The sequence below is a fragment of the Thermobia domestica genome, chromosome 8 (assembly GCF_964235325.1).
Source record: "Thermobia domestica chromosome 8, izTheDome1.hap1.1, whole genome shotgun sequence".
NCBI lineage: Eukaryota > Metazoa > Arthropoda > Insecta > Zygentoma > Lepismatidae > Thermobia > Thermobia domestica.
In genome coordinates, this window is record NC_137461.1 from 43155335 (window position 1) to 43165753 (window position 10419).

A 10419-nucleotide genomic window follows, 5' to 3' on the forward strand; every position below is an offset into this window, starting at 1 on the left:
ACTACATTATTACTAAATAATAATAGAAAGTTGCCTGTCATCGGTGTAACAACTATAGGGAAAATACGTAAACGACAGAGTTGCGTTTCTCACAAGGGACCATTCCTTTTTGGACAATTCTATTTCTGAAAATGCTTGCTATCATCGAATGCAGCACCCAAAGAAACTCCAAAAAAAAAAAAAAAGAAAAAGCATATAGCGGCAGACCGTAAACAGGGCCACAGATAAAGAGGTCCAAAGTTCGAATACAAGACAGAAAGTGCATATAAACATCATGTAATTTTGAAACGACTGGAGGAATTGAGATCAAATTTGAGGTGTGAGTATCGAGTGTGAAGCTCTTTGAAATAGGTATATTGCGCATCATGTCATCTTAAAAGTCGCCATATTGGAGTTATCGAAAATAAAGAAACGGGAAGGAAATCATGTGGCATATCAATTTAGGCTAGTTTGTTCCAAGAAATTTAAATATGAAGTTAGTGGTCACTGTTGTTCCCACTTTTCTATTAACCACACAATCATTCTTAAGCTACACAACAGACGCAACTAAACCCACATAAGATCTGTTGTCAATCCAAGATTAGTCCTACTTACTTCTGAACTTTTGACACCTTAAGGTTTTATGTCGGTTGCTTCCATGCACCTTTCCATATTGCCTTAACAACATAATAGTTTCTTATCAACTGTAATAAATGTAGAACAGTTCTCAAGCACTATTGTGATCTTATTCTTGGTTTACATTGAATCGACTGAAATAGCATAGACAAGGGCGCCAGTGAGGGGGGGGCAAGGTGGGGCGCTGGCTACCCCCATAAGAGGAAATTGTACTTCAGAATATTGAAAATCCAAGAGAACTTTTACATTAGTTACAGCAAAATTTAAAACTATTTTTGAAACGTCGCTTATACCCCCTTGGAAACCACAACATGGGCGCCCTTGGGCATAGGCACTACCATTAATTTTGACTGTTCAAAATTTCCAGAATCAGCAATTACTCAACACATAAGGGTTGGTAAAATCTAACTTCATATTTCAATTTCTGGGAACAAGCTAGCCTAAATTGATATGCCACATGATTTCCTTCCCGTTTCTTTATTTTCGATAACTCCAATATGGCGACTTTTAAGATGACTGACATGATGCGTAATATACCTATTCCAAAGAGCTTCACACTCAATACTCACACCTCAAATTTGATCTCAATTCCTCCACTCGTTTCAAAATTACATGATGTTTATATGCAATTCCTGTGTCTTGTATTCGAACTTTGGACCCCTTTATCTCCGGCAATGTTTACGGTCTGCCGCTAAAAGCCTGTTTTTCTCAGTTACTTTGGGTGCTGCAACCGATGATAGCAATCATTTTCAGAAATAGAATTGTCAAAAAAAGAATGGTCCCTTGTCAGTATACAACAACGGTACTTCAAAACTATGCAAATTCAATAGGTACTGTTTTTGCTCTACCGGTGTAGAAATTAATATTAAAACAGGAGTCTATTATTTGCATTTACAATAAAAGAATAAAATCCGAAATGAAATAATATTTTAAGATAGTAAATCCATATCAAGACACTGCTTGTTGGTATATATTTCATATTTTCACTATGGTAGTCAACATTGAAACCAGAAATATACAATTCCAGCCACTTCCGACTTTTGAAAAAAAATGAGATCAAGGTTGGTGCAAAATATATTTATAGGACGAATTCACGTCAATAAAGGCATTTCTCACTTTCCATTACCATTTTTGGTCTATGGAAGTCGATATTGAAACCGGAAGTAATAGCAAATTTCTAGAACTTCCGGTTTTAGTGGGAAAATAAGGAGGCTTAATTGATCTGAAAAGAGCGCCTCTCGCCATCTTTTCACTGTTTTTGCCCTATGACGATCAACGTTTAAACCGAAGTTAATTTCCAGAACTTCCGATTTGAACACAGGGTAAACTGATGACACGAAAGTTATTCTAGAAAATCTGAAACTATTATAAAAGCCGCTCTTCAGTGGCGTATTTAAGAGGGGCTTCCGGGATTAAGCCACCACCACCCCGAAATTTTAAAATAAATGAAATATCTAGCAGAATTTTCACATTTCTAGGAATAAAGTTAGCACATCCCCCCCCCTAAAACAAAATCGTAAATACGCCACTGACAATAACAGTCCCTGATTTAAAAAGATTATAGCTTTAACACCAAAAGTGCTATTCTGCTCAAACTTCCGTATCAGTTACATAAACTTAAAAGGATTTTGGAGATATTGATTGGAATTACAAACATGTGATGTACGCGCCATCTGTTACGCGGGAATCATCGAGACGATGATCCAGCTCGAGTCAAATCTGCCGTCCTAACAAAGCGGAAAGACCTTAATTCCACATTTTTCGAAAAATCGAGATATTTGTATGGGAATGTTCGTAGTACAATTCTGCATCTATCTAAAGTGGAATTGACGTGGTTTGACCAATAGGTAGGAGGTAATGACGTCATGAGTGTTTATCTTATGTTCAAAACTGTAACTGAAAGTAAGCACAAAAAAAAAAGACCTTAAGTGGCAATTCATAAGCAAAAATATTTAACCGTATTACCACACAAATTTTAGATCGTGCAAATATATTTAATAAAGTTTTACTGAAATACAACAAATTTGAACGTACAGCTTAAGCCAAACCACGTTTTGCTTATTTTCTCGAAAGTATGTGAAATGGAGATAAGGCCTTTTCGCTTAACAGGGCAGAAATCTTCAAAAGCGTGACCGATGTAATGGAATTTATAGCTGCACTGATGCAGTTGATTAAGATCATCGATGACCCTTGGTAGTGTAGAAATATAGATCAGGTCTACCAGTTCTTCAGAAACGCATTAAGGGGCCTTATCACTGCGAAATTAAAATAACGGTAATTTTACAGTAATTATCTGATATCTTCAAATAGGTAAAAGATAATCAAAATGTGGAACAAGATCGCCCCTAGACAATTTTATTTTGCATGAGGTACTGTTATCACGAGTCTCCTAGTAGCCTTCCGTTTGCAGTCATTTAGAAACGCGAAAATAAATGCCAATTTTCTCTATGGCTAGAAATCGAAAGCAAATAAGTGAGTCGTGATGAAATTATATTTCATGTAAAATAATATTGTCTAGGGCGATCTTGTTCCACATTTTGATTACCTTTTATCTATTTGAAGATATCATATAATTACTGTAAAATTAGCGGTATTTTAATTTCGCCGTGATGGGGCCTCTTAAAGCTACTGATACGCCTGTTAGAGACTGGGCGACGCTGCTCGCTGCCCACTTGTTCGTCGTTACGTTGGACGTAGTTCAGAGGGTCGCTAGCAGATGGCGTTGGAGCAGATCAGGCCCACAGAAACGGCTGTTATGACAAGTGGTTTGATTTTGTATTAGAGAGAGAATTATTTTGATCTAGAAGGGAAAGAGACTCAAGTTACATTAACTTGTTTATGGCTTAATGTTTAGTTCGAGTAGCCATTTAAAAAGCTTTATAGGAAACTACAATAAAGAATGCGTGTGTAGGATAATGTTTATTTATTCAAGGCAACATTGTACAAAATATACATATATTCTATTTGCTTTCAGGTGCTGACTGTGGCAGTGTCTTACTTTATGGTGCTAAATTCATTGTCTTAAAGACATGAAATCATACTAAGTATCTTCATGGACATGAAATGTTTCATCATGTTACAGCGATATTTAAGTGTTGTAGTTAAAATACAGTAAATGTAAAACAGTATTAAAATAACACATACATCTTTAACTCTTCACTAGCTACTTTATTACATTGAAGTAATACATTAGGCATGAAAGAAAAAAATCAGTTGTTAATTCTAAAGAGAATTGTGTTTAATTGTATGTACATGGTTTTTTAAAACAAAATATTTAGGTTTTGGCGTGCAAATACTAATTTAATCCTGTTCCAACCCTTGGGAGTCTGGAAGGGGTATAATTGTAAAGACGTAAAGATTTTTTAGACAAAAATAACAACGATCGCATGGATATATTTGATTCTGTAAGTGCTCTGAGAGCGATTGTCCTTATTATACAACTATTCATGATAATTACAATATTATTTACTTCAAAGGAAAGTAAAAACAAAAACAAAGTGCTAAACTGTATGATACTAAGAATGTGAAAGTAATAAAATAAAAACGACATAAAATCTACACCATAAATATTTATATGCTAATTGATCTCTACACATAAATAAATTTGAGTATTTCTGCTATTTATAGTAAAGTACGACATGAACAATAAAATTACTGTATACAAATTAATTATTATTATGCAGTAACCCAAATTTGTCCCCGGTGGATGTATATATATGATTTTGGTTTTACGTTCATTTGTATATTTTACATTCTTATTTAATTTAATGCTAAATTCCAAGTCGCATGGATTTTACGGAATGCCTTAACTCTCTAGTTTATTAACATATAAGATGGAGAGTTCATATCTTTACCAGGTACATTATAAAAGCTACAGCTCCTTATTTATATTCAACCAATAAGACTAAGTCACTTCTAACAATCTATCACATCCTGCCTTTAATTTATACACTTGTAAATTTTCTGAAGCATACAAGCCTAGATTCTACCTTTATAATGTATGTGATAAAAGTAATGATATATTGCAGAAACTATAACACACATATTAATAATAAATATTCCTTTACCGAGATTTTGTTTATTTAAAAAAAAAGGATTACCAAAATTTATCTTTAAAAGAAATATTGCGACTGAATTTAAATTTGTTAACAAGCAGGATTACAGAAATTGAAACTCGATTTGAGGCGCTTAGTATCAAAAGCCACCAAAACCATTTTTTAAATCGAAATTGAGGTATATATCGCTTGTTATCAGTGGCGGATTCCGATCGCCCCCCCCCCCTCAGATGAGGAAACTTTCTTATTTTATATATATAAATAAAAGCTCTTAAAGGTATCTCTAAGTACAGTATGGCAACCCACCGCCCCCTTCAGAAGTCGGTCCTGGATCCGCCCCTGCTTGTTATATGTTTGATCTAATGGAATGCCATGGAAACAGAATTTTGTTTAAAAGCTTAATATTTCATACTAAAGAACTAGTTCAAATATGGGACTTTGTACGCATGTATATGGAGCTTCAGTGCACTTTTTGCGAGATTACTAGAAAAACTACGCGAAATGGATGTGGCGGATTTTGATACTATAGGCGCCTCATTTATTCCTCTCTTCTTTAAATTTCCTTCTGTGATGACTCCTTCCATCATCTCAACCTTCCTATTTGTTTATACTGCATGTGCATACTTCTTGAAGTTTATCTCAGTTGCATTAAAACCATGAAATACGAGAAAGATGCTGTTGTGATCTGGAAAACAAAATTTATATAGTCTACATTATATTAGTTTCTTGGAAACAATGTCTTTCAACATTATCTCTTGACTTTTTTAAAAATAAATTTAACAATTAAAATGTACTTAGGATAGATTTGGTAATATTGTACCATTTGGTACTATTTCCAAAATTTTGGGAAGTTTTAATTGCTACTAAGTTATCAATACTGAAACTTAAACTTAGGAATCTTAAAATTCAACTCGTCAATTCGCTTGTACATTTATAAATTTATATGTCTGACAGGTATTAAAAAAGAAATGTTATTAAAATGTAAGATACATGGAAGTAATACTTATTCTAGTGTCTACCAGTGGACAAAACGACTAACAGTTATAGCAAAATTTTAATATTTTATCCATCCCTTTCTTATCTCGAATCATCCTTCATTCTTCATAGAACGAATGTGGAGTTCAGCGATCAATTTTCCTAATTCAGAGGCAAATCAGAGTTGGCAGCAAAAACGTTCGAAGAGTCTGCGGCTGACACAGCAACAGCAAATTTCCAGTAAAGAGAACACCTGCAACCCTATCAGCAAGCAGAACTGTTAAGTGTGTGTTTTGTAAGTGTGTGTGTGTGGCCAATCAGCGCACTGTCTGCTTGATCGTTCACTGCAAAAAACCAACAAGTTTGTTTCTTGAAAATGGAAAGAAGATATGAAATTTGATGCACTATCCGATATCGCCAAGTTTTGTTCAAAATAATGTGTTTGTTTTACTTTTTTCCGTTCCGTTAAAGGAGAAAAGGGGAAGGATGAAATAAGATGATTTTGGTATAGCCGTTTCCTAATTTTTCAGAAATAGAAGATAGTTAAGAAACATTATTTCTAATTTGCACTGCTGTTTAACCCTGTATTACTGTATTTGAATATCTGGGAAAGTAGGGATTTCGATTGATCACAACGTAAAACTATCACACCAATGAACATTTTAAAATGTATGAAGTCATACACCACTTCAGAACAAAATGCGTAAATGCTTAGCACAGTTGAGAATTTCTATTACTTGTCTTGTGAATGAATACCTAATGTAAGATTAGGTTATTTCTTGTTTTGTGAATGTAAGATTAGGTTATTTTATTTAAAATTTAAGCAGATTAAAATACTTACCTAAGATGCTACTACAAAAAATTCGAAAACAATCATTTCTTTTTGAGCTTATAATATAGCATAAGAAACAATAGAAGCCATGCTCATTGATAGATCTCTATATGTAATAGTTTATGAAACACTTATAAGACTCATTAATTTGGTTTCACTTCCTTCAAACCATCTTTCTTCATTTAACGCAAGAAAATGTGCTCTTACATGTTGATGTTGGAGCACCAATTATTACTGCTTCAGCACATAATTTAACACACTGGGAAAAGTATTTATAAACGGACACAATATATCGGAGATTTTTAAAATATTACTGTCACTCTTGTTGAAATAAAAGGAAATCTATAAGTTTTACGTCCTTCGGTTATGTTGGCTAGGCTAAAGGAGACTGTGATGATGAGAAATGAAGGAAATTGTAGAATGAAGAAAGTGGAAGGAAACGGGAGAACCCCGAGAACACGTTGTTTGTCCACCACAAAGCTCACTTGGCGCAACTGGGATCGAACCAAGGACTGCACGCACCAGAGATGAATGCTCTACCACTGATGTCGCTCTTGTTATCGGATAAAATATTTATTTAAACAACTTCAACTTCCAATTTGAAAGCTTGTTTATTGCATCCTACGAGAATTAATAGTGGTAGTATTTCGGAATTGTTTGAAAAGATTTCTGACTGAGGTCACAAACAATCGAGATATTTCAAATAATGTTCATTACCCCTTTAAGAAGTTCTCTTAGATTTCAAATATTGTATGGTCAAATGCCACATTAAAAATTTCCTTTAGGTGAATTCCTTTGAGTCATATTTAGAAATTCTTCAACAACAAAATCTTTTAAAGACGGGAGAATCTTCCGAATTCGTTTCAATAAAGGGAGCTGATGATCGGATATAATCTTTTGCAATTTGTCTTTGCCTCTAGTAAGCATGTTGTCAAATCTAGAAAACAAAGATAGGATCATATACATAAAAGTTGAATGCTTTATGGATATTCCGAAGAACTGTCCAGAAACAGGTTTGTCATTATGACTACATTGAAAAAGTACCTTGGGTACATGTGGTACCTACCGATGAAAATGTCTCCAGTGATAAAGTGTAGAGTCCCAAGCCAGTCATACTCAGAGGCTTTCTGCTATTTAGGAATATGAGCTTCAACGTAGATTTCACTTTTGTAGTTGTCTTCTGCCATTCTTTGGCGTAAGCGTCATCGACCATCGAGACACTCTGAAAATGAGCATTTTAAATTTAATGCTTTATAAGCCACCAAAACTTATTAGTTATTATAAAAAGGTAATTCTTATAGACAACGTAGAAAGCAATTTCTGGCATCGTGAATAAAAGCATAGCTGTAAAGTGAAATTAATTAGACATAAATTAACCAACACTCTGTCGCGGCATAAGTCACATTAATGTAAATTCCGTCAGAAGCCTCTACTTAGCATTAACATAACATTATCTTACAACGTAAAGCACTCTGTGGTAAACGTACTTCGGGATCATCTTTTTCGACGAAATAGTGGACATTTAAAGTGTTAATATTAACTGTGAGAGAGCAATAGAAAGAAATAGCGGCGAAAAGGAATCTTAAAGTATCCGACTCGCCACATACATGATACGACACGTTAAGTTATCAAGTGACTGTGTGGCAAGTGAGGAGCATCTACATTTCACGTGCAAAGTGCCCCGGGTTCCATTCCCGCTCGAGTCATTTTTGTGTTTTACTTTACCCAATAAAGTAGTCATTTGTAACTACAAGTAAAATATTAATTCACCTCAAGTTTATAATGCATAAAACAATGGAAATGTTCAAATCAGTTGTAGAACCTTTCAATGTTGCATGTTAACTAGCAACAAAATATATTGATATCACGAGTTATATTATGGTTACCACAGTCGTTGAGTAGCCTAAACAATGTTATTGACACTAATTGTCCGTATCTGTGGACAATGTGAGAATTACAAAGGGGATGTGAGTCAAATCCCCTTTGGTAACACTGGATGTATGCTAGAACCAGGGGCATCATTTCAGACTTTGCTTGAGGGGGGGAAAGAGCACCACTGACAAAAAAAACTCACGTTTTCTATTTGACAATCGATTAAAGTATATGTATTCCTCAAATTCTTCGGGGAAATTGCTCCCTCTTGCTCAAATAAATGACGCCTCTGGCTACAACTGTCATACATTCCCATGCTACTGTTGTCTGAAATGACGCCCCTGGTTCTAGCATACATCCAAAGGGGATTACCCTCATCCCCCTCTCAATTTGAACACTGTCCACAGATATAGACACGAAGCGTCAAGAACATTTTTTATGCAGCGAGTGTGGTAACTATAATATAACTCGTGATATCAATATATATGGAATATGTTACATTTAGTTGCTAGTTAATATGCAACATTGCAAGGTTTTACAACGATTTGATCATAACGTAAGTTAGAGAAGAAATATTGAGAGGGCTTTAAAATGTGGTGTTGGAGAAAGATGGAGAAGATAAAATGGACATAGAGAGTAATAAAAGAAGGTGTTTTAAAACGGATAGGAGATAAAAGGACACATTTAACTTGCATCTTTGGTAAGAAGGCCAGTTGGTGTGGACACGTCTTGCGAATGTATTGTCCTCATACGGCCATAGAAGGAAAGATGGAAGGAAATCGAGGAATAGGAAGAAGAACAGAACCGATGATTTGAAAAGTGGAAGAAAATATTAGGAGTTAAAAGAGGAAGCAGAAGATCGAGAAACAATAGCGGAAGAAACATTTCCAGGCCTAAACCTAAAGTTGAAGAAAATAAAATCACATTAGTCCCAGGACTTGCTAAAAGGCAGAATAATTAATAATAATAATTATCATTATTATATCATTATAAATATAATAAATATTAATTTCTGCTTCTGAAGAACAGGATCCTTCTACAGCATCTGGAAGTTACAGATTTATAACTTCCTACTATTTCAGTGTTGAGTTCATATATTGGAAATCTACCATGGTTTCACTACCGCGGACAAAGCTTATTTGTTTTACTGCGATGGAACATCAACATTGGCAATGATTAAATGCAAACTTAATAGTGAGTATTCCATAACATTATCTTAGATTCATATTAACTAAGAATGACATTGAAACCTCTCAAAAGAATATGCCTTACCTCTGTTATCAGGCGATTTCCAAAAATCGAAAAAGTGAGTAACTGAACAGATGCTACCACGAGATATTCTATTAGATTCATTATTTTCAACCCGTAACCTCGAATCTGAAATAAAAATTAAGTGTGAGAAAGCATTTTCAACTTTACTATGTAATGTATTATTATAATTATTTTATTAGATTACTTTTCTTTTTTTTCAGTTACATTGCGATACTTTCACATAATGTCCCCTCTAGCGTATCGTTTCGCTATAAAATTAATTCAGTTCGTACAAATAGATTTGATTTGCATAAACAATGTCTACCTAGAACTGTTTGACATATCAAATTGTTCTAAATGGAATTATGATCTTTACGTCTTTTAAAAGTCGTTTATGTGGTTGGATGCAATACTTATCTAACTAGTTATTCTGTCTAAAACCTTTCAAAACAACGGAAAATTTTCAACCTCTTGGTACTAAAAGATGGATTCGACTTATAACACCTGCATTTTTTTCCCTCAGGACTGGTAACAGATAGAAACGTGCTGCTGTTTTAAATTAAGGGGGTAGACTAATAAATATTTTTGAAAAACTAATAATTTTTCTTTTGCCCGTTTTTCGTAAGTGGAAAGAGGTAATAAAATGTAACTTACTACAATAATAGATAATGTTATTCTACACCCGAAAATGCGAATCGGAAGAATTTTCAGTGTTGCAATCCATAGAAATTACATTGTGACCAGAATTTGAATTACTCAAAAATCTAGATAAAGGCAGCGACTAGAAAAATGAACTCAACGGTAATTGATGACTTATCA